Here is a 24,472-nt window from a genome sequence, read left to right as displayed (position 1 = left end):
ATACCAATTTTAATTCTGTTTATTTAATTACCATTATACTGTTCCTCAAGGTGAAATAAACACTATATAAGATATACATGTACCTTGTTTCTTTAGTTCAAAGTTGTGCAAAATTTGCCATAATATTGTTCAAATATACAAGTATCCAAACCATAGTAAATGGGCTGCATTAAACTCTGTCTATCCATATTGTATATGATTTATCCCAGAAGGGAAAAAAATTATGAGTAGAAATGTTATAAAGGACATCAGCTATTGTAGAATAACATGTAAGGATTCTGAAAAATTCATGTTTCTTTTAAACAGAATCCCTTAGTGGTTTTCAATAAATTGCCACTATCCATTTATTAGAAAGTCTAAAGTTTTCATGAGAATGTTGTAGAACTACATTAGTATTTTATGTATTCATTATAAATAAAGCCTAATTTCTATCTGAATACAAGTATGCACTTTAAAGCAAAATTTGATGTCAAACTCACAAAACCTCAGCTTTGATCTTATAGTTTATTGTTCTTTTATAATGCACTTTTAAAGTTTCATTTCATTTCACAGAGTTTGGTAACTAAGATTCACATGAAGCATTTTGCTGTCTTTCATATAAAATCTAATTGCATCATTATTATGAAACCTGGCTTCTGCTGATACTTGAAACTCATAGTAGTCACAAGTAGTACAACCAACTCCAGGAAGAGCTGTTCAGTGGTAAATATTTTGCAGCATTTACAAGTCTAAACTTCAGTCTGAATTGTAGTATTTAATTTCATAACCTATTGTGAACCATTGTTATTTGTTTCCTTTAGTCCTCCCCCAAAAAAATACAGAGACATTGGTTGTTTCTCACACTGCTCCCACACTCTTCAGCAATATAACTCAATGGTGAAACTTCAACAGTGTTAGTCAGCAGAGGAATGCCATTTGGATGAGAAGAGTTTTCCAAGAGGGCATTTTCAATCTCAGGAAGACGCCAACAGTAGCAAGAATGTGTGTGATAATCACTGGAGCCAAAATTACAAGAAGTTTTCATGTTTTCCAAGTCAGAGCTACTGAATTCAGAAAAAAAAAATGACTAGAGTGGGAGTCAGTTACTGATGGAATGCTGTCACTGAGGTATGAAGAGTCAAATTTGCTGGAGTTTGTGCTCTCTTGGTCTAATAGCTGTTCATCCATGTCTTCTCTGCTTTCATTTATCATCATGGTATTCTTTACCTTCATTTTATCTTTGGGTTTTTGCTTATTGTTTCTTTGGACCATTTGGTGGCACTGGATTTACCTTCTGGCATACCACCAGATGAACTACCAGCATGACCACTGCCAAAAGTCCTACTATTCTCTTCCACTTTGCTGCTTCCACTATTGTGTCAGAATTTAACTAACTTTGATTCAATATTGACTTGTACCTCCATGCTATTGCCTTCTTTTTTCCAATGGGATTTAGGAATTTAGGATGGATCCTGCTATTGTACTGGCATTATCAATAACTGTTCCACAATTGAGTGTTCCAGATTCTCCACTTAGACCTGTACCACTCTTTTTTTTTTGTGCATCAGTTTGTACTTCTCACCAGTTAAAACAGTTGACCATTGAAAGACTCCCAGTCTCTGTCTAGTGCCATAAGTATTAACTGTTTCACTCACTCAAATTATAGTCAGTCCATCACACTGCCTTTACTTATGCTAGGATTGTGGCATGCTTCTGCTACTAAATTATGTTACTGCTATATTTGTTCCACTGATGTTTATATCATTTTCATCATCAAATTCAGTCCTGATTCCCTTTTCATTGTCTGCTGACACTTCACAATCTCCACTTTGACAGAGAGATATTAGAACACCTCCATAAACGTAAGCCAATATAATAGAACACCAATGCCTATAGTTACTGCATTTACTACTGTAAATACTAATATAGACAATGTTACACCACCTGCTATGACTAAATTCTGTTTGTGTTTTGAAATATCATTGCTTTTACATCTATTATAAATCTTTCATCCAACATACAGAGGGATTCCAATAATCACTGCAGGAATAGTAATGCCAGTTTTTAAAGCAATTTCTATAGGAGCACCAATTGGTGTTCCCAGTTGCCATAATATTTTCTTTGTAAGACTCCAAGGCTTCTTTCCCAAAAATTACATCCCAATGGGTTTAAATAATGTAAATCTGATTTCTCTTCATATGCAACTAACAAAATTCACAACCACAGAAAACATATTATGTAATTGTAACTTCCATCATTTATCTTTATTATTTAAGCAGCACATCATGGACATTGGTTTTATATCATCAGTTGCTGCTCCAGACTCTTGGTTATGACTAATGGAAGAAGAACATGTTGTTCTCAGATGGAGGTTCTGGGCTTTCTTTGTTAGGCAGCATCATGGGTCCTGGTTTGAGGGCCATATTTGTTTTCAACTTTGGATAGCTAGCACAGCCAAATGACATCATAACATATCTGTAATGGGCTGAGGCTTGAGTTGATGCACTGAGGTCCCAAGTACATGAGTCTAAATAGTAATTGGACCATATTCTATTAATATATAAGCTTGGAGAAAGAATGGCCCCCGCCCACTCTTTGTGCAAGTCCTGATGTGTTGTATAGGAAATGACAATTTTGGCGGGTGGAAGCAGGGGAGTGGAAAAGGAAGGGGAAGGAGAGACTGTTTCCATTGCCATTGCGACAGTTTTCTCAGCTCAGATCTCTCTCTGTTAGCTGGCTTCCTGTCGCAGCTGCCCATATTGCTATCACAATCTTTCTTGCCCATATTGCTATTGCAATCCTTATTCATCTCTTCAATAAAGATTGAAGATTTTTCCCTTAACCTGAATTCCTGACTCCGGCTGATTTTAAATACGCAGTCATTACACATATCTATAGTCTGGAGCAGACCACCTTCAGTCAGGGTCTGCAACAAGTCACCACCTAAATATAAATTCTTCATATTTTTCCATCAAGATATGACCAATTAATATAATATCAAGTGAATATCATGGGGATTAAATTGTTCTGTGCAATCTGGGCCTCTGATATTAACTCTACTTTCAGAAATTTCAATTTTCAGATAGTTATAAGCAATCTATGATAACAAGTATGATAAAAGATATCAGGGAATCTTTCCTTAGAATGTTACAAAAGGCACAAAGGACACTATATAAATTCTCTATTTTGTTTGCTGTTTATACTTGTATATTATCAGAGGAGGTATATGTAGGGAAAACTGTCCTTATCAGTATGGATTCCAGAAGGCATACTTTTAATACTTGCAATTCCATCTATCTCACCACTGAGATCCCTTGATTTACATTTGGTGTCCTTTTTCTTCCTACATATAAATGACCTAAATGATTTTGGGTGCCTGTTTAACAGAAGGCAAACTCACAGATGAAGCAGAAGACTGAAGGTCCCAATCTGACCCCATCTGCCAATGTAAATACATGTCTAGAATACTTATCACAACTGAATCAGGGTCAGTGTTCATACACAAATCTCATCCTATTTAGTGGTAAGTCATTTTTCTGGTCTCTGCACTAATATTTGAACATGATGTAGGATAATCCTTCTTAGTTCCTGCTGAAGAACTTTCACAACAGTTTTAATTTCCAAGTGACTGTTCTTATAGATGTTCAAAGATATTTGTCACTGTCATGGAGAATGTTCAGCAGAGTCCAAATGGAAAGGAATGCCCTAAGAATGGTGTAATCCTCTAGATGTTCCTGTTTGTAAGTGACATTGTGCTAATTCCATCAAGTCTGGGAAGACTGCTGAGCTTCCTTTTTTTTTTTTTTTTAAACGTCTATTACCATCTGGGATAGATAGATAGATAGATAGATATTTAACAAAACAATGTCATCCCCTCTGTCTTCAGTTAAACCAGTGTAGTTAGTTATACACGTGTATTGTTTTGATCTTAAAGTATCTTCTTTCAGATAACAAAGAAGTGACATCTTAAAATTTCAATTCCTGCATGGTGGCTGTGGCAGTGCAGCAGCAAGGCCCATTTCCCAGTAGCAGCCTTATGTGAATAATTTGCACATAGAATCTGGATCTGGAAACTCTTCATGGAGAGAACAGTCAGTATTTCAGAAATGGTACTCCATGACAAATCACATCTTGAGTCACACAATTGACTAAGAGATGTAGAGAATAATATAATTCCACTATAATTTTTGGTTCAGTAGAGTAAAATGCCTTTTAAAAGTTCCTAATAAGGAATGATATATATTTTCTTGAAAGAAGTAACAAAAGAAAACTTTGTTTAATGACCCTAAGACTATTAATATTGAACTAGAGAGACATACTGGCTAAAGGTATCTACCACTGTCAATAGGGAATCTGCATGTAATTTAGTGCATAAGTTGGATTAAAGTCCTGCCCTACAAATAATGACTACATGACTCTGAGCCAATCACTTAACTTCTGTTAATAATAAGACTGTTACTTATAAAATAATTATAAATTATAGTAATAGAGAGGATTTCTTCACCAGGAGTTCTCTATACTAATAAAATCATAGAACCAGATACTCTTTACAAAATAAGTAAATAAATAAATGAAAGCAGAATCACAATGGAAAAAGTTGACTTGATTAAGAAAGACTTATTCTGATTCCTGCTTCAGCTACTACCAGTTGTGTTATATTAGATAAGTTACTTAATACTTTGCCTAATTTCTTCCAAAATCCTTGCCAAGAAAACCCCAAATGGGATAATGGAAAGTTGGACATGAATGAAATGACTCAACAACAACAGCAATAGCAAAGCAATGGGAAGGTAGACGAATTGTGAAGGAATTGCATAAGAATAACAAAATACATGTATGGCATTCAAAGTGATTTTTTTAAAGACATTCCTCCTAGATAGATGTAGTGGCAGGATTAATATCCCAATTTCAGATAAAGAAATAGAAATTCAAACTTTTATGAGCTGTCCAGAATTGTTAGTGTCAAATTTTCACTTGACTTTAAGTGTAGCAGTCTTTCCCACTACAGTCTATTGCCTCTGAAAAATGAGGGGGTTGGACTGTTATGCCACAGTCTTCTTGAATTGTCCTACCTCAGTTATTCTGCCCCAATCCCCAGGTTACAACACCTCCCTTCCCTCTTAATCATCAGGATGTTTGATAAGGGGAAAGAGCTTCTGTCTTAGACATCATGATCCCAGACTCTCCCAACTTATTAAAATGTCTGGTTCCTCCCCCAATTCTGTCATTGTTCTTGATCCCAATTTATCAGAATCTCTGGTGCCTCCCCCCATCTTGTCAGAACTGGATTAATAGTCCGTTTCTGCTCTCAGTGCTCTGATTCCACCCCTGACTCAGTCTACCCCCTGTTAGCTTAGAGCCATGTGCATATATATTTCATGTAAAACACACATTAGCTGTGGGATACTTTGGACATCAACCCTGGGAGCAACATGCCCCCAGCACAATCTCTCCCTTTCAAATAAATTATTAAACACTGTCTCATCTCTGTCTTGCCTCAGTTTCTCTGGCATTACATTTTTGGAAGTCCCACTGAGATATTAGAAAATGAGAGCAGGATTAGAGATTAGAGATCATCTGGTCTGATCTGATTCTGAGCACCTTTTGGACACTATCTGGTTATGTGTGTTAAATGTTTTATTTAATGTTGTAATTGTGCAGCCTATGTCTGTATGATTTGTGTTCTGTGTGACTTATCTGTCTGTTTTGTTGGTTAAAGAACTCTGCTAAAGGTTTAAGAATAATGATTAAGAATTGGTTATTTCAATGTTGCAATTGTGCTTATATATATGTATAAAAATTGCTTGTGATTTCTAACTCCTTAACCTGTTGCACTGATCTGTAAGTAAAAGGAACAGAAAATCTTGGCTATTTTAAAACTGACAGATGGGTTTTTCCTTGAAGCAGTTTAAAATTCAAGCCTGGCCTAGGCTGAGCTGGGCAGATAAGGCCTCTGGATCCCAAAGGAACTCATGCTAATTGTTTTGAAACTTGGGGAAAGTTTTTAGAGAACTAGTTTAAACCTAAGTGAAAACAAAATAAAACAAAACAAAAAAATATCCTTTTGGGCAGTTTTTAAATGGTTTTACTATTTTGTCTGTGAATGCTAGATGTGGTTAGCTTGAGTATAAGATCTTAGAATTTGTTGAATATTATAACATTTGATATTGAAGAGAAAATTTTTTAAAAAGCTGTATTTGATTTGTTTTATGGAGTCATTTAGCTATTCACTGTATTGTGAATCTTAAAAGTTTTTAAGGAAAAGAGATGAGTTAAATAGGAAAAGAAAAAGGAAAGTTTTTAATGGAAGGATGGAGAAATATTGAGTAGGGGTCAGGAGTTAGGAGAAATGCCTCATGGAATAGGGGAAGGGCAGAAGGGAGGCCATGTGACATCCCCTTTCCCCAATTAAACCTAATATAGAAGGGCAGCCACATGGAATCCCCCCCTCCCCTTCTCACTAAGTGTGTTTCAGCCACTTTCTACAGAGGCTTGGCTCTGGCAAGTGATTTTACAAGACAGATCCACTTTTAAGTTAATTGACTATTTGTTTCTTTAGACACATAATGGTTTCCTTGGTTAAGGAATATGGTCATAAATGTGATCTTTAATTTGGTAGGGTTATTTCTAAAAGTTTAATATTTTTAAGAACTTCTTGGATTTTTTTTATGGAATTAGGATAGTCTGTATAAGTTTTAATTGATTGTGTTGGGTCATCCTGAAGTTATTTAAAGGGCCTCTGAAAATAATAGTGTTTTCTTTGTCCTTTTGAAAATGTTTCTGTTATGGAAAATATGCTATTTGGAATTTTTTCTATGTAGTTAGTATTTTAAAGCAAAATGATTTGTATAATATTCAACTTATTTTTTTTAAATTTAATTTTATTTAATAATAACTTTGTATTGACAGAATCCATGCCAGGATAATTTTTACACAGCATTATCCCTTGCAATCACTTATGTTTTGTTTTTTTCCCCTCCCTCCCTCTTCCCCCCCCCCCCAAGATGGCAAGCAGTCCTATATATGTTAAATATGTTGCAGTATATCCTAGATACAATACATATTTGCAGAACCGAACAGTTCTCCCGCTGCACAGGGAGAATTGGATTCAGAAGGTAAAAATAACTCGGGAAGAAAATCAAAAATCAAATAGTTCACATTCATTTCCCAGTATTCCTTCTTTGGATGTAGCTGTTTCTGTCCATCATTTATCCAATGAAACTCAGTTAAGTCTCTTTGTCAGAGAAATCCACTTCCATCAGAATACATCCTCATACAATATCGTTGTCGAAGTGTATAATGATCTCCTGGTTCTGCTCATCTCACTTAGCATCAGTCCATGTAGGTCTCTCCAAGCCTCTCTGTATTCATCCTGCTGGTCATTCCTTACAGAGCAATAATATTCCATAACATTCATATACCACAATTTACCCAGCCATTCTCCAATTGATGGGCATCCATTCATTTTCCAGTTTCTAGCCACTACAAACAGGGCTGCTACAAACATTTTGGCACATACAGGTCCCTTTCCCTTTTTTAGTATCTCTTTGGGGTATAAGCCCAATAGAAACACTGCTGGATCAAAGGGTATGCACAGTTTGATAACTTTTTGGGTATAATTCCAGATTGCTCTCCAGAATGGCTGGATTCATTCACAACTCCACCAACAATGCATCAGTGTCCCCGTTTTCCCGCATCCCCTCCAACATTCATCATTATTATTTCCTGTCATCTTAGCCAATCTGACAGGTGTGTAGTGATATTTCAGAGTTGTCTTAATTTGCATTTCTCTGATCAATAATGATTTGGAACACTCTTTGATGTGATAATATTCAACTTATGAAACATCTACTTGGATATGAAAGATAATTGTTCTAAGTTGTGAACTTACTAAGAGCAATTTCTTACTGTTATCAATATAAGGTCATGGTAAATACCTGTTTGGGATTTATCTGAAACTTTGGTTAATGGGATTTGTTATTGGAGGTAAAATTTCTTGAACTTGTAGTTAATATTATTTGGGAGTTTTAAAGCTCCACCCTCTGACAGTTGGTGGGACAATTAATTGGAATAAAATTGGATTAAGGCTATTTTATCCTGTTTGAGCTGAAGTTGAATTTTAACTGCTTATGTTATGTTATAGTCATGTATCTGCATTTTTTCCTCCTGTGACTGAACAGAGACATGGTCAATAAGAACTGTTAATGCAATTCAATTATGACATACCTTGCTGTTTCCAATCTGGTTATATGTAATCATTATAGTCTATATTTATAGTTAAATAAGTATTTAGCTTGGTAATCTATCCTGTTACTGGATATTGTGTGTGTGTATATTCAATTTTTTTTAATGTTTCCTAATAATGAGAGGACACTTAACAGTTATCTGTGAAACCTAACTGTTGTTTAATTTATTGGGACTATAACTGACAGCTGTTTGCCTGTCCTGTGAGACAAGCATCTCTTCACATAGGAAGCTGCTGGCCAATCTGTTTTGGCCTCCCCACATCTTGTAGCAGTCCTTGTGAATCAGTCTTTCTAAGTCAGACTGTTCTAACCTTCATTTGTTAGAATCATGTTGTTGGGTTTTTTCTCTAGATTTTGGTCAATTTACAGCTATATCTGGGACCTAGATCAGCCTTGATTGTCAGCAGGCCATACCACACCCATCCCCCTCCCTGGACTGAGAGTCTCTGCCTGTCCTCAGCATGAAGCAGTTTTTGAATGAGAGACCATCACCCCTACTCCTAGTGTATTTTGGTCTGATATGGGGGAATTTGGGAATGATTGAGAAATGACTATTAAACCCTGACTGGGTCATCTATTACTGTGTGTTTAAGATTTGGGATGGAAATTGTTAAAATTGCTGTTACATCTGAGGGATTTTTAGGAAACCCTACTGTACTAGTCTATTATTTATAGGAATTTTGATTCACTCTTGGGATTTATATATAGAATGGTTATTTGATAATTCCTTTCCGTGAGGAAAAAAGGGAGGAAGAGATAGGAAATTGAGAAAATTAGTGGATTTTTCTCAAAATACCTGAAAGAATGGGAGCCCCTAGTTCCTAATTCACTTTGCTTTGGGCACTTCTGCCCCATCCCTTATCTCACTAGTTCTGATTGAATTGGAAGTCCTTTAAGCAGTCATTTTCATTTTTACTCCTTGTTTAAACTTACCGGGATGTAACTGCTCGTTATTCTTTATCTTTGGAACCCCTTATTCTGTTAGAATTGCCCTGGCAAACTCAGCTTTTTGGGGACTATTTTCTGATTGCCTATTTTTAGAAATCTCCAAGATACAGGCACCTTGTGACTTCCAGTCTCTTTGATCTGTTTTTCCACTCCTATACCTCATTAAATAGTATTTTAGCATTCTCAATGGATCTTGCAATTTGGTATCAGGCCTCTAAAAGTTTGGGTGTTTACCTGCCTTGATGATCTAACTGTGCATACTCTGATAACTTTGCTCAGAAATCGGTATTCTTTCTGTATCCTAGTAGCAGCCCTGTCTGTCCCTTTGGGCAAGGACAGATGGATCTACTCCAAGCCTCACCTTTCTCCCCTGGAGTGAGTTGCCCCTCTGAATGGGGCCTTGAGCCCTTGAACTCTGCTGCTTTATAAGCAGAGGCTGAGTTAAATGCACAAATGACTTCAGACCACTTAACTCAAACTCAATTCTCTGGCTAAGATGCTCTGGAATTGCAGAGAACCTGACATGCTAGCAACAGGGAGCCTTTGTGTATTGCTGATTAACTCCGGGAATATCAGGGAGAGACTTGTTGCCATAAGCCCTTGAATTTTTCTAGCTTTATTTTGGTTTATTTGCTCCACATCAAAATTATGGTGCTAAGACCTTCCAGATATCAAGAGATTTGATTCAATGATTTGAATATTCAGAAGAGAGAGTGTGGAATGTTATGCCACAGTCTCTTTGAATTGTCCTATCTCAGTTATTCTGCCCCAGTCCCCAGGTTGCAACACCTCCTCTTAATCATCAGGATGTTTGATAAGGGGAAAGATCTTCTATCTTAGACATCATGACCCGATTTTGCCTACAAAAACAAACAAGGAGATAGTTGGATTTTTAAATAAATGTCTTCAATGTATGGCAGCTTCTTTTTCAAGTTAAAATCCGTTTTTATCAGTTTAAACATCTGTGGGATATTTCTCAGATTTAAGTTGTCTGTTGCTCAAGGAGACATTTTCTTTCTTGAACTTCTTCATGGTCCTTCTTGAAATGCATAGGATGAACTCTTCACAAAGGGAAGAAACTTGGTATTTACAAAAGAAAAAATGATATGAAAAAATTGTCTTCCTTTGTAAAATCATTAGTATCTTTCCTCTCTCTTTATAAGAAAATTCAGTACACTTCATTGAGTCATCATTATCCTTAAACTATTATTGATATTTTTGAAATGGTTGACAACTCCTTCCCTGTTTAAATTTATTATTCCCTTGGCTTCTAACATAATACTTATTTCATTCAATATATTTTGTTTTTAAGTTATCCCCTTAGGATCAAAAATCTTATATCTGTAAGGGACCATTCATTCTTTTTTTTTTGGGGGGGGGGTGGAGGGGGTGGGGAAGAGACCATAATTGTTTGCTAAGCCAAAGCTTTTATTAGTAGAGAACTTCTGATAATAGTTTATCCCTTTGATATTACTTTTCATAGAGTTATATTGCACCAGGAGACTTAAAGCTGGGGATATGATTTTTTTTTTTAAATAGCTTTTTATTTACAAGATATATGCATGGGTAATTTTTCAGCATTGACCCTTGCAAAACCTTCTGTTCCAATTTTTCACCTCCTTCCCCCCACCCTTTCCCTCAGATGGCAGGTTGACCAATACATGTTAAATATGTTAAAGTATATGTTAAATACAATATAAGTATACATATCCATAGTTATTTTGCTGCACAAGAAGAATCAGACTTTGAAATAAGGTAAAATTAACCTGAGAAGGAAATAAAAAATGCAAGCAAATAAAAACAGAGGGATTGGAAATGCTATGTAGTGGTTCATACTCATTTCCCAGAGTTTTTTGGTGTTTGTAGCTGGTTTTATTCATTATTGAATAAATGGAACTGATTTGGTTCATCTCATTGATGAAGAGAGCCATATTCATCAGAACTGATCATCATATAGTATTGTTGTTGAAGTATATAATGATCTCCTGGTCCTATTCATTTCACTCAGCATCAGTTCATATAAGTCTCTCCAGGCCTTTCTGAAATCTTCCTGCTGGTCATTTCTTACAGAACAATAATATTCATATGCCACAATTTATTCAGCCATTCTCCAATTGATGGGCAGCCATTCGGTTTCCAGTTTCTAGCCACTACAAAAAGGCTGCCACAAACATTTTTGCACATGCAGATTTCTTTCCCTTCTTTAAGATCTCTTTGGGATATAAGCCCAGTAGCAACACTGCTGGATCAAAGTGTGTGAACAGTTTAAAAACTTTTTGAGCATAGTTCCAAATTGCTCTCCAGAATGGCTGGATGTATTCACAATTCCACCAACAATGTATCAGTGGGATCATTTATTCTTCAGCAATATTTCAGTTATGTCTGATCATGACTCTATTTGGGATTTTCTTGGCAAAAATACTGTAGTGGTTTGCCATTTCCTTCTCCAAATCATTTTACAGAACAAACTCAGGAAACAGGGTTAAGTGACTTATCCAGGACCACATAGTAAGTGTCTGAGACCAGATTTGAATGGGACCACAAAGTTAATTAATCCAACTTGCTGATTTTATAGTTATGGAAACTAAGGCCCAAAGCACTTAATAGATTTGTTCAAGGTACAATAAAGAAAACCAGGAGAACTAATAAAATCAGAGGTCCTGGAATCTTATCTACTGACATTCAAAAGAACAAGGTCTGCAACAAAATTATCTATAATTTTGAATGAGGAAAAAATGGATCTTCAATGAACTTGGAGATTTTCAGGACTTTCTACCAACCAAACCAAAATTTAACAGAAATTTTAACAGATGAGAGCAAATATCAAAGATCAGTTTTAAAGAACTAAACATGGACAAACTGTAAATATGAACACATTGTTTATATTGTTTTTATAAGGGAAATACATGTTATATGTTTAAGATTCACATCAACAACAGGGTAGCTCAAAAGAAATATTGGCAGAAATAAGGTAAAAATAGTAATGTTATACAAATGAGGTGCAGAAGAAGAATAGACATAGAGACATTAGACGGGAAGAGAGCTTGTAGTTCTGAAAACTATTACAGCAAGAATGGATTATATAGGCAATACTACATATTCCATGAAGGTAATAGCATTGTCCAAAATATACAAAGAAATAAAGGGGGTGGGATGGGAGAATGGGGGGGGGGGAGGATGAGGGAAGAAAACAAGGGAAGGATCCTTGGGCAAGGGGATGTTAAGCAATAGGAAGGCAAGTTATGAAACAGAATTTAATTAAAGAGTGAGCAGGACTGGGCCTATCTCCCAAAAAGATCACAAAGAAAAAGAGAAAAGGAAAAATGTTTGTAGAAGCCCTTTTTGTAGTGACAAGAAACTAGAAAATGAGTGGATGCCCATCAGAATGGCTGAATAAGTTATAGTATGTTAATGTTATAGAATATTATTGTTCTATATGAAATGATCAACAAGATGATTTCATTGAGGCCTGGAGAAATTTCCATAAATTGATGCTAAGTGAAGTGAAAGCAAGAGAACATTGTGCACATCAAGATTATATGATGATCAATTCTGATGGACATGGCTCTTTTCAACAAGGAGGTGATTCAGGCCAGCTCCAATGGTCTTGTGATGAAGAAAGTCATATGCTCCCATCTGCTCTATGGGGATTGAATATGGATCATAGTATTATAGAACTAGAAAAAATAATAGCAAGATTCATTTGGAATGAAAAAATGGTCAAGAATAACTAGGAAATTAATGAAATAAATTCAAAGGTGGGGCCTAGCAGGAACAGACCTAAAACTCTGTTATAAAGCAGCTATCAAAATCTTTTGTTACTGGCTAAGACATAAAATAGTGGATCAGTAGAATAGGTTAGGTACACAAGACACCATAGTCAATGATTGTGGTAATCTACTATGTGATAAACCCCAAAACTCTATCTTTAGGGATAGGAACTGACAAAAAAAATTAAGTATTTTATTATAGTTTTAAATTTACAAGATATATGCATGGGTAATTTTTCAGCAGTGACCCTTGCAAAACCTTCTGTTCCAACTTTTCCCCTCCTTCCCCCCACCTCCTCCCCTAGATGGCAGGTAGACCAATACATGTTAAATATGTTAAAGTATATGTTAAATGCAATATATTTATACAGTTCTCTTGCTGCACAAGAAAAATCGGATTTAGAAATAAGGAAAGAAGGAAAACAAAAATGCAAGTGGACAATAGCAGAAGGAGCGGAAATGCTATGTTGTGGTCACACTCATTTCACATAGTTCTTTCGCTGGGTGTAGCTGGTTCCTTTCATTATTGAACAATTGGAACTGATTTGGTTTATCTCATTGTTGAAGAGAGCCACTTCCATCAAAATTGATCATCATATAGTATTGTTTTTGAAGTGTATAATGATTTGCTGATTCTGCTCATTTCATTCAACATCAGTTCATGTAAGTCTTTCCAGGCCTCTCTGAAGTCATCCTGCTGGTCATTTCTTTCAGAACAGTAATATTCCATAACATTCATATACCACAATTTACATAGTGGGGTTTCTTTTAGAAGTTTGATGGTGTATTCTATTGGAACTGATTTGTTTCATCTCACTGTTGAAGAGAGCCACTTCCATCAGAACTGATCATCATATAGTATTGGTTTCCAAGTTTATAATGATCTCCTAGTCCTGCTCATTTCACTTAGCATCAGTTCATGTATGTCTCTCCAAGCTTCTCTGTATTCATCCTGCTGGTCATTTCTTATAGAACAATAATATTCCATAACATTCATATACCACAATTTATTCAGCCATTCCCCAATTAATGGGCTCCATTCAATTTCCAGTTTCTAGCCACTACAACAAAGGGCTGCCACAAACATTCTTGCATATACAGGTCCCTTTCCCGTCTTTAAGATCTTTTTGGGATACAAGCCCAGTAGTAACACTGCTGGATCAAAGGGTATGCACAGTTTAATAACTTTTTGAGCATAGTTCCAAATTGCTCTCCAGAATGGTTGGATGCATTCACAATTCCACCAACAATATATCAGTTGACAAAAATTGTTGAGAAAACTGGAAAACAGTATGACAGAAACCAGATACTAACCAATATCTAACACACTATATCAAAATAAGATCAAAATGAGTTCATGATTTAGACATAGAGGGTGAAACTATAAGCAAATTAAGTGAGCAAGGGATAGTCTACGTGTCAGATCTGTAAAGAAGGGAGAATTTTATGGCCAAAGAATATCTAAAGAACACTATGAAATGAAAATGGATAATTTTGATTCCATTAAACTAAAAAGATTTTGTACAAAATCAGTGCAACCAAGATTAGAAAGGAATTAGAAAGCTGGGGCAATTTTTTTCAGCCAATTTTTTTTTTTATAAAGGCTCATTAATTCCCCATAATTATGCTCCTTTGGGCAAAGGAGTTTAAACAACATTCTTTTCATGGGAAGATCAACTCATAATTTCAACAGGGTGATCATCAGATGAAGAAGTTCTGAAATCAATATTTTCCCAAGCATTAAACTTAGTGTCCAAAGTGAACTGGAATTGATAAGGGTGTTATTTTCCCTGGACTTGGATGATTGGTGGCAGACAGGGACTTTTGACAAGTATCAAAGCATTGGCTAATACATTAATAGTAAGATAAGTGGACTCAACAATCCATCCAACAAGAAACTATTTCACCATTTTTATGTCCTTGGTATCTCTCTTGTGGTGACCTTGAAAATAACAACTCCATATATCATTTCTTGTAAGCCACTACTCTCCATAAGCAACCAAAATGGCCTGATGTTCCATGAATGGGGTAATGGGAAGGGCATATATAAGAAAGGTACATTACACTTATATTGTGATACCAGAGGGTTGTCAAAACTCTGTTTTTAGTAAAGTACTTTGTAAATCTTAAAGTATTATCTAAATGCAATTCATCATCATTATCATCATTAAGATAATTATGTCCAAGAAATTTACAGAAAGCTCTTTAGGAGGCCTAGAGAAAAACACACAGTCCCTATCCTTAAGGTGCTTATAATCTAGACTAAATCATTTTGAAAAGTATACAACAAAAATACAAAACAATTATTAATACCATAATAAAAATACAACTAGAATGTTAGGCTTTAGAAAAGAAAAAAAAAAACTAATAACTGTTTGAGAGAATCAGGGAGACTTTTTAATTTTAATTTTAATTTTTTTGTTTTGACTTAATCATCAAAACAAAACACATAAAAAATTGAGACTTTTCTTTTGAACTCTTTATTTTTTGAAACTCTTTATTTTCACTTTCCATGTTTGAAACTTGAACTGTTAAGTATACTTTGTTTTTTCAGGAGTCCATGTAACTGGTTTCCTTTTCTCATATATAGATGACCATAACATAAATGAATGGGGGGAGAAAGAGAGAGAGAGAGAGAGAGAAACAGAGAGAGAGAGAGCTGCTCATTTTATACTACATCAGTTTGTACCAATGTTTCCATGTTACTCTGAATCTATCATATTCATCAATTCTTATGGCACATTAATATTCTACAATATTCACATGCTACAACTTGTTTAGTCCTACTTCAAAAGATGCTGCTATAAATTTTCTTTTATATATATGTCCTTTCCCTCAATTTTTTACCTATTTGAAATATATACATATATATACATATATGTACATACACATTTCTATGTGTACATATATATATGTTGTATCACTAGATTAAAGATCATGCATAGTTTAGTGACATTTAGGATGTAGTTTCAAATTGTTTTGCCTAATGGTTGATCCAGCTTACAACTCCACCAACAGAGCATTAGTATGTACCTTGTATGACAGGAAAGTCTCATACTCATGTTATTTGAGCTGGGATTTAAAGGATTTTGACAGGTAGAGATATGTTGGTGGGGGAATAAAAAGAAGAAAGGGAAGGCATGAAGAATATTCTATAAGAACAACAGAGCATAAATAAATTCAAGGAGGCAAGATATATTTTAATTTTCTCAATTCACGTTGGCTGGACAGAATCCTATTATTCTCTTGGAATGAAAAATGTAGCTGCTTGGTTAATGTACTTGACACAGCAAGCACTCAATAATTGCTCAATTAGTAACTAATACAAAGCATGGCATAAATATATTTCTAAATAATATGGTAGATTATTATTTTAAAAGACTGTCTCTTGCAGAAGCTAAATATTAAGATCTCAATAACTAGTTGATTTAAAAAATTATCTCAGGTAGTTTTTTAATATTATATTTAAATTTATCAAACTTCTTCCCACACAACTCTATACCATCCGATGTGTTTTAACTAGCACTGATGGAAATTTACTATTTTATAGCTTCAAGAAGTATTGCAGGTTTTTGTTCCAATTTTGAGAGAAGAGAATTCTTGATAAGAGAATCACTGTGTTAAGTATTATTTAAAGCTGAAGCCAAAAACTACTCATGAGTAACACAGGCAGTTAAATGATACCATCTGGAGCAAGAGGCATCTCTAAGTATTCTTATTTAAGGACCAGTTTACAAAAAATAAGACCTGTGGAATTAAGCAGTTAGCTCCTTTTTCATGGATTATTGCATTCAAGGGAAATAATTTCATTCATTGCTCTTGGATCAATACAAACAGAAACACTAGGATAATTTGGCTGGGTTTATTAGGAAAAACAAAGAAGATAATCTCTCTAATCAATAACATAGTCAGTTAACATATAATCCAGTAGAGAATCTGCAGCTTCATAGATATTATTTATCAATGACAATGCTAAAAAATGAGAAGAGAAAGAGTGAAACTTACCCAGATCATAATTAGTAAAATAGAAATATATTAAAGATAATTATTAATGATTTTATGACAAACCTAGACACTAAACATACATAAACTTTCATTTTTATTTAAGTGTTGGCAAAAATATTCTTTTCCTCAAAAAATTCAATCTTCAATAATTGTCCACATAGTATCTTTATTTGTTTGTAAGATATGTAATAAATTGCTATGACATGTTTCACATATATTTATATTACATGCCATCTAGAGGAAGGGGTGGGAGAAGAGGGGAAATGGGAACACAAGGTTTTTCAAGGATCAATGTTGAAAAATTATCCTTGTATATGTTTTGAAATATTAAATAAACAAATTAGTATAAAAGACATAGAAAGTGTTACAGAAAAGACAGGTCCTTAGCCTGAAGTAATGCAGATATAGTGACAAGATGAGAGTATCATAGTCTCATATTTTTAGTCTTTCTTAAGATCTGTATCTTTAATTAAACCAGAGGTACTTAGAGATTAGAAATTTTTGATCTTTTATCACTTTTATAAGCATATAAAATAGTGAATTGGCCATACTTAATAAATTGTCATGATATTTACAATTTTTTTCTTTTAATAAAGACAATCAAAATCTTCACAAACTTGAAAGTAATTAAATATTATGATTATTAGTGTCTAATATTAACTTGGGTGTTATAGATGTTTGTGGAAAAAGGAGATGAAATTACTACCTTTCTGTATACCATCTTTAAATGACTATTTGCCACTCCTTGCCACTATTGCCAACACAAGTTGGTGTGACTTTCTAATAAAAGAAATCAGGGTGGCAAATCAGGGTGGATTAGGAATTACCTAAATCTGTTGGGAAGAACAAAAATGTCGAAGGCTTAAAGGACCTTTCTGCTGATTGTTTTGAGTCTAGATATAAGTCCAGATTCAGTTGATATTTTTGCTCAAAAAGTTAGCAAACTGTGCATACTCTTTGATCCAGCAATATTTCTACTGGGCTTATATCCCAAAGAGATCTTAAAGAAGAGAAAGGGACCCACATGTGCTAAAATGTTTGTGGCAGCTCTTTTTGTAGTGGCAAGAAACTGGAAATTGAATGGATTGCCATTAATTGGATAAAGGCTGAATAAATTAGGGTATATGAATGTTATGGAACATTATTGTTCTGTAAAAAATGACCAGCAGGGTGATTTCAGAGAGGCCTAGAGAGACTTATGCGAACTGATACTAAATGAAATGAGCAGAACCAGGAGAATATTATACACAACAGCAAGATTATATGATGATCAATTCTGATGGACGTGGCTCTCCAACAATGAAATACTTCAGACCAATTCCAATTGTTCAGTGATGAAGAGAGCCATCTACACCCAGAGAAAGGATTGTGGGAACTGAATGTGGTTCACAACATAGCATTTTCACTCTTTTTATTGTTGCTTGCTTGCATTTTATTCTGCTTCTTTTTTTTACTGGTTTGATTTGATTTTCTTGTGCAGCACAATAATTGTATAAATATATATGCATACATTAGATGTAACATATATTTCTACCATGTTTAACATATATTTGACTACTTGCCATCTAGGGAGGGTGTGGGGGAAGGAAGGGAAAATTGGAACACAAAGTTTTTCAAGGGCTAATGATGAAGAATTGTCCACATACATGTTTTGAAAAATAAAAAACTTTAATAATAAAAAAGAACAGCAAAAATAAATAAATAAATGCCAAAGGGGGGGGGGAGGGGAGAAAGTTCAGAAGAGGAGTGAGTTTGAGGGCCAGCTGAAGGATAATTAGTTCTGTTTCAGATTTATTATATTTAAGATACCTATGGGGCATTCTATTTAAAATTCCCAACAGATGGTTGATGATGTGGGAGTAGCTCAAGAGAGAAACTAAGTCTAGATGTATAGATATGGAAATCATCTAACTAGATGTGATAATTGAATCAATGGGAACTGTTGACATCACCAAGTGAGAAGATAGAGAGAGGTGGGAAAAAAGAAGACAATTCTGAGCCTTGCCATACATAAAGTTAGGAAGCATGACTCAGATAAATATATAGCAAAAAAAAGAAAAAAAAGAATGAGAAGTATAATTCAGACAAGTAAGACAGTAGAATCTTGAAAAGGAAGAAAGAAGAGAATATCCTGGAAGAGAAAAAGGTCAACAGTGTCATATTTTGAAAAGAAATCAAGAAATATGCAGACTGAAAAAAAATTAAAATTTAACCTTGAAGAGAGAAATTTTAGTTGAATGCAGATATTGGAAGCCAAATTATAGTTAAATAAAGGGAAAAGAAGTGGCACAATGATGTAGGAAGCTTTATCCAGAAGTTTGGTTGAAAGTACTAGTGCTGAAGTCAGGATGACCAGAGTTCAAATCTGGCCTCAGACACTTAACAATTCCTAGCGGTATGACCCTGGTCAAGACACTTCCCAATTTCCTCAGGGGAAAAAAAAGTTTGGCTGAAAAATCAAGAGATAGAGATCACAGTAGGCTATAATGAAGCTGTTTCTTTCAGTTGAGGCAATGTCTAGATATATAGGCAGCAGGGGAAAGGAACCAGTAGATAGAAAAGGAACTATTATTAGAGAGAGGGGACAGATGATAAAAGAGAAGTGATAAAATCTGTGGTAGGAAATGAGAGGATGGAAATGAAATTATTTGTAAAGGGAGTTTCCTTGTTAAGAATAAGGGCTGACTCTCTTCATCAAAGACTATATTAAAAGAGAAGATAATATGAAATTATGTCAAAGAATTGTAAGATAAAAAAGCAAAAAGAGAGAAATCCTGGTGATTTAGCTTCAAATTTCTTAGTAACATATGGGGCAAAGTCTTCAGTTGAGAGGGTTGAAGGAGGAACTACTATGTGAAACTTGAGGGAAAAAAAGGTTTTAACAGCTGTTGAGGCAAGAATCATTTAGAAATAAAGGATTGCCTTGCTACAGTGAAGATTCTAGAAAATTAGATAATATTATTTTAAAGGCTCTCTTCCAAGCTATTTGACCCTATAAATTACAATCACATCAAGCCAGGCATAAGACAGTGAAAATTTTTTCTTTACTAAAAATGTTTGCCATTTTTGTAAAACAGGTTTAAGACAGAATCCAAATCAATAATTATTTTCCTTTATAACTGGGGAGATGAAATCCATAGTCATTCAAAAGAGCTCCACCTGTTGTGATAAGGGACCCACCTGGCAATGGCTGCTGGAGGTCTATGTAAGAGGAGGAGGAGGAGGAGGATAATACAAGGAGACTGAGAGGCACTTGTATTCTCCGATCTCTCCCCTGAGAGGTAGTTGCATTGTCTGACCTCCCTCCTCTTCCTTCTGCCTCCAATTTATTTCCTTCCCAGTCCACAAGCAACATCTGTGTCAGTATAGGCTGCTTTTCAACTCCTTCATATATTATGATCCACAGCTGTGTAGGCTCTCAGAGAATTGACCTTCCCTTTCACCTAGGCATGATCCCTAACATCCATCTAGTTATGGCCTTCATCCTCTACAGGATCTCTGTGACTTTTATAATAGAAGCGTATGAAGCTACTGTATCTGTCTTAGTTGTTTCTCAGTAATCCCTCCTAGGTAGTATATGAGCTACTAGCTTAGTGTAAGTCACTTACCTAACTTTAAAGGGGAAAAAAACTGCCTTGCAAAACAACCAAACTATATTTAATAAAATGCCTGTAAAACTAAAACAGATATCTTTATGCGCATCCTATCACTCTGGCTGTATTTCTAATTATTGTGCCAACACAGCACAGTTCCTGGCACACCATAGCTACTTAAATGCTTGTTGACTTGACTTAAAGTACATTTAAAAAAATATCAACAGTGTTCTTTAAAACAATACAAAACAATTTTGAAAGCATACATTAGTGGAAAAACAACTAAAGTCAAAATAATTGCCTCAAATTATTTATTCTCCAATGAGTTTATCTTTAATCTTTATCTTTAAATTGTCCATTCAGCAGCAAGATTTATCACACAGTCTAAAATCAGATACTGGTAATTTTGCTTGGTAGAAATTAATTTAAATTTAATTAGAGATGGACCAGTTTCAAAAAAGCTGTTTTCTATCAGCACCCATTAATACTTTTAAAGTTACATATTAATGGATTTATTAACTTACTAATTACTTCAACTATTGTTTCTTTGTTGAGTGGGTTAATTAGTATAGCTATCTATACTAATACATATAGTATCTTTTATGTTCAAAAACATTGACAATGAATAAAAATGATTTTAAAACTGCCATTTAATGAAAAAGAGTTGAGAAAACATGTTTTTAGTTGAATGTTTAACATCCCTATATAAATAATTCCCTTACCAAAGTAAAACTACTAAAATGTAGTTTACTAAAAAGTAAAAATGACTAAAAAAATCATTTACAGGTTGTACAAATAGTGGACAAAGTATGGTAGTGATGCTCAAGGCTGTGACATTTCTAAGTCATTTTGTGCTCTTTACTCTAGGCCCAGTATTCACTTTACTACCTACCAGCTTCTAAGAGTGGTGAAACCCATTTGAATTGTGATTCAAGATAGTAGCATTAGTGAAGAATACTTCAAACTTTGGGGTGGGGGAGGAGTACCCTGGATCAGAAGCAGGAGATGTAATAAATCTAGCCCTACTATAGAGAGATCACAACACAGTTACTACACAGAAATATTTCAATACTAGATCACTATGTATAATAAAAAGTATTTCATAACTCTTCATACAATAGAACCTGGAAGTTCTTTTTCTCTTTGTAGAATTTCACAAATCTTCCCTTAGATATTTCATTTTAACAGAACTGTGTTCCCAGAATAGCATTCTTTTCTGCTTCAAGGAGTGAAATCTTCTCTTTGTAGCTTCTTCCTCCCTCAAGTCATATCCTTCTGACTCCATGTCTATCCTTGCTTTTTTGCTTCTGTTCCTGGCTGGATGCTTTGTCTCCTATTGATACAATAGCTCTGATGTCAAGTTTTATGGTATAGGGAAGTAAAAGAGCAGAGAAAAAGTTTCCAACATTCTTTGTGACCTCTATCATTAGCATAAGTGTCTGCCTCCAGAAAATATGGTAGGTACTAGAGTCATCTGTTGAATGTATTATGTCTTATGCATACATCATGATTGATACTTTCAGAAGTCTCAAAATGTCACTTTTCATCATCTAACAGATGATGCTTTAAAAACCCTCTCAAATTGATTAAGGACTTATCTTATTGTTCTGAGGTGGAGTAAAATCTTATAATTTATGGTTACGTCCTGAAGCTTTAATTATATTTTTTGTTGTTTTTCAGTCATTTTCATTTGTGTCCAACTCTTTCTTGTGAGATTTCCTTGTCAATGATACTGAAGTTGTTTGCCATTTTCTTCTCCAGCTCATTTTACAGGGGAGACTACTGTGGCAAACAGGGTTAAGTGACTTAGTATGCAGTCAGACAGCTATTAAGTGTCTAAGGCCAGATTGAAGCTCAAGTCTTCCTGACACCAGGACCAGCATACTGTCCACCTACACCACTTAGATGAAACTTATATTATTGAAGATTTCTAAAATTATTATTACATATATTAGAACATTATACAGCAGTGTGTTAGTATATTTTCTTGCATTAACAAGTGCAATGTAGTGAAGATCACTTTTTTTGTGAACACAGGTGACAAATACTGAACTTTGACAAATAAATAGGATTAGCAGACAGTTAGGTGGCTCATTGAATTGAGTTTTGTACTGGGAGTCAGGAAGACCTGAATCTAGCTGAAGTGTCTCAGACAATTACTAGTCATGTAGCCTTTGGCAAATCATTTGGCCTATGTTTATTTTGATTTCATGAATTATAAAATAGGTATAATAATATCACCTAACTCATAGAGTTGTTATGAGGATTGGGTGGGATTACATATGCAAAGTAGTGTGTAAATCTTAAATCTATATAAAGTGTTAGCTATTATTGTTATGGAATTTCTCATAGATGCTTCAGTTTATTTGCCTTTCAACCAGGTTTTAAAAATCTGGAATATATCTTGTGATAGTTTTTCTTGTATTTGTTTGACTCATTTTTTAGCCAAACAAGTTTCTAATGACACTTGAAACAAACAATAAACAAAACATTTATTCATAGAAGAACAAAACAATAGAAAGCAACCACAATCCCCATTTCCAGAAATTCTAGTTTCATAGTCCACTGAAAATAGGGAAGGTCTTGGGGAAATCTGTGCAAAGTTTCTGGCAAAAGCCAGAGTTTGGGGCTGAAAATCTCAGTGAATATGATCTGCTTAGATTTCTAGTCGTTCCTATTTAGCAATAATTTTCATTTTTCAGTCATTATGAATCTCTTACCAGTAGAGATTTTCCATCTTGAATGTTTCCATGGCCCCAAAATAGTTCCAGAATTGTATAGATAATTAGTGGGTCTGAAGAAAGAAACCTCTCCCCCTTTCATACCACTAAAAGAAACATGATCCAAATATGATCTGAGAGGAAATTGTATTTGATAGAACTATGGAACATGTTAAATAGGAATCTCAGGAAATATATCTATTTTTTTATGCTCATATAATCCTTCCTTTAATTTTATCTAGAGATTTTTTTTAAGAATACAGGATAACAGAAATGTTTAAAATATATTTTATAAACTCTAACAAAGATAAAATGAAAACCAAATAAAGGAAAAAGATAAAAATTTAATCCACAATGGACACTAAAAGAATATATTCTAAAATGAACTAATCAAAAAAAAAATCATGTAAACATTTAAAATTATCCCAAGACAATGTTAATAAGTGAGGCAAGGGGAGGATTATGGGAAGATGGCATAGTAGGTTGATAAATTTTAAGCTCTCCAAATTTTTCTCACAAATATAACAAAGTGCTTCAAGGCGAATACAGACTGGTGAAAAATCAAGAAGATATGGGGCACAACACAAATCCTCCTGGAACAACCCAAAAAGATCCCCTCAGGCCAGGGATTAACCAGTAAAAAATGCAAATACCTCCGCTCTAGATCTCCCTGTGGGGAGTCTTGGGGGTAGCTGGGTTTGGCTACTTTCACTTTCCGGACTGTTTGTAGACTTGGGGTCTGAGTATGGGAAGACTAAGGGAACCTTCAACTGATTAGGAACGGCCAGGCTCAGCTGAGCTGCAGATATGCAAACCTGGGTGAAAAGGAGCTTGGAAACAAGGTGAGTGCAGAGGCAAGGGGGCAGGATTGCTGCTGGCTGCAGGCATTTGCTGGAGTTTGGAGCTATTGGTTTGGGGTTCCGGGTCAGAGGAGAGAGCTTGAAGGCTCTCAAGTGAAGCTTGAGACATCAAGCCCTTATCTTTTTTTTTTTTTTAAATAAACTGGCCCAGAAGAAAGAACCCCATCATAGACATTTACTATGGAACTAAGGAAGACCAGGGTTCATCTTCAGAGGAGGAGACTAAAGTAAAAAAAAAAAAAAAAAGTTTCTACCTTAAAGAGTAATGTGAAATGGCTCCCTGCGCAGAGAGAATTTATAGAACTCAAAAAAGAATTTGAAAATCAAATGAGAAACACTGAGGAAAAAATA

General features: G+C 34.8%; 1 pseudogene; it reads right to left on the bottom strand.

Annotated features, from left to right (window-relative positions):
* Window positions 1-2,861: 2,861 nt before the first annotated feature.
* On the bottom strand, window positions 2,862-24,230 carry LOC127557102 (E3 ubiquitin-protein ligase RNF19A-like; annotated as a pseudogene).
* Window positions 24,231-24,472: the final 242 nt, after the last annotated feature.

This window comes from Antechinus flavipes, chromosome 3, assembly GCF_016432865.1.
Source record: "Antechinus flavipes isolate AdamAnt ecotype Samford, QLD, Australia chromosome 3, AdamAnt_v2, whole genome shotgun sequence".
NCBI lineage: Eukaryota > Metazoa > Chordata > Mammalia > Dasyuromorphia > Dasyuridae > Antechinus > Antechinus flavipes.
The sequence above is the reverse complement of the archived record's forward strand: the minus strand, read 5'-3'. Positions and strand labels throughout refer to the sequence as shown.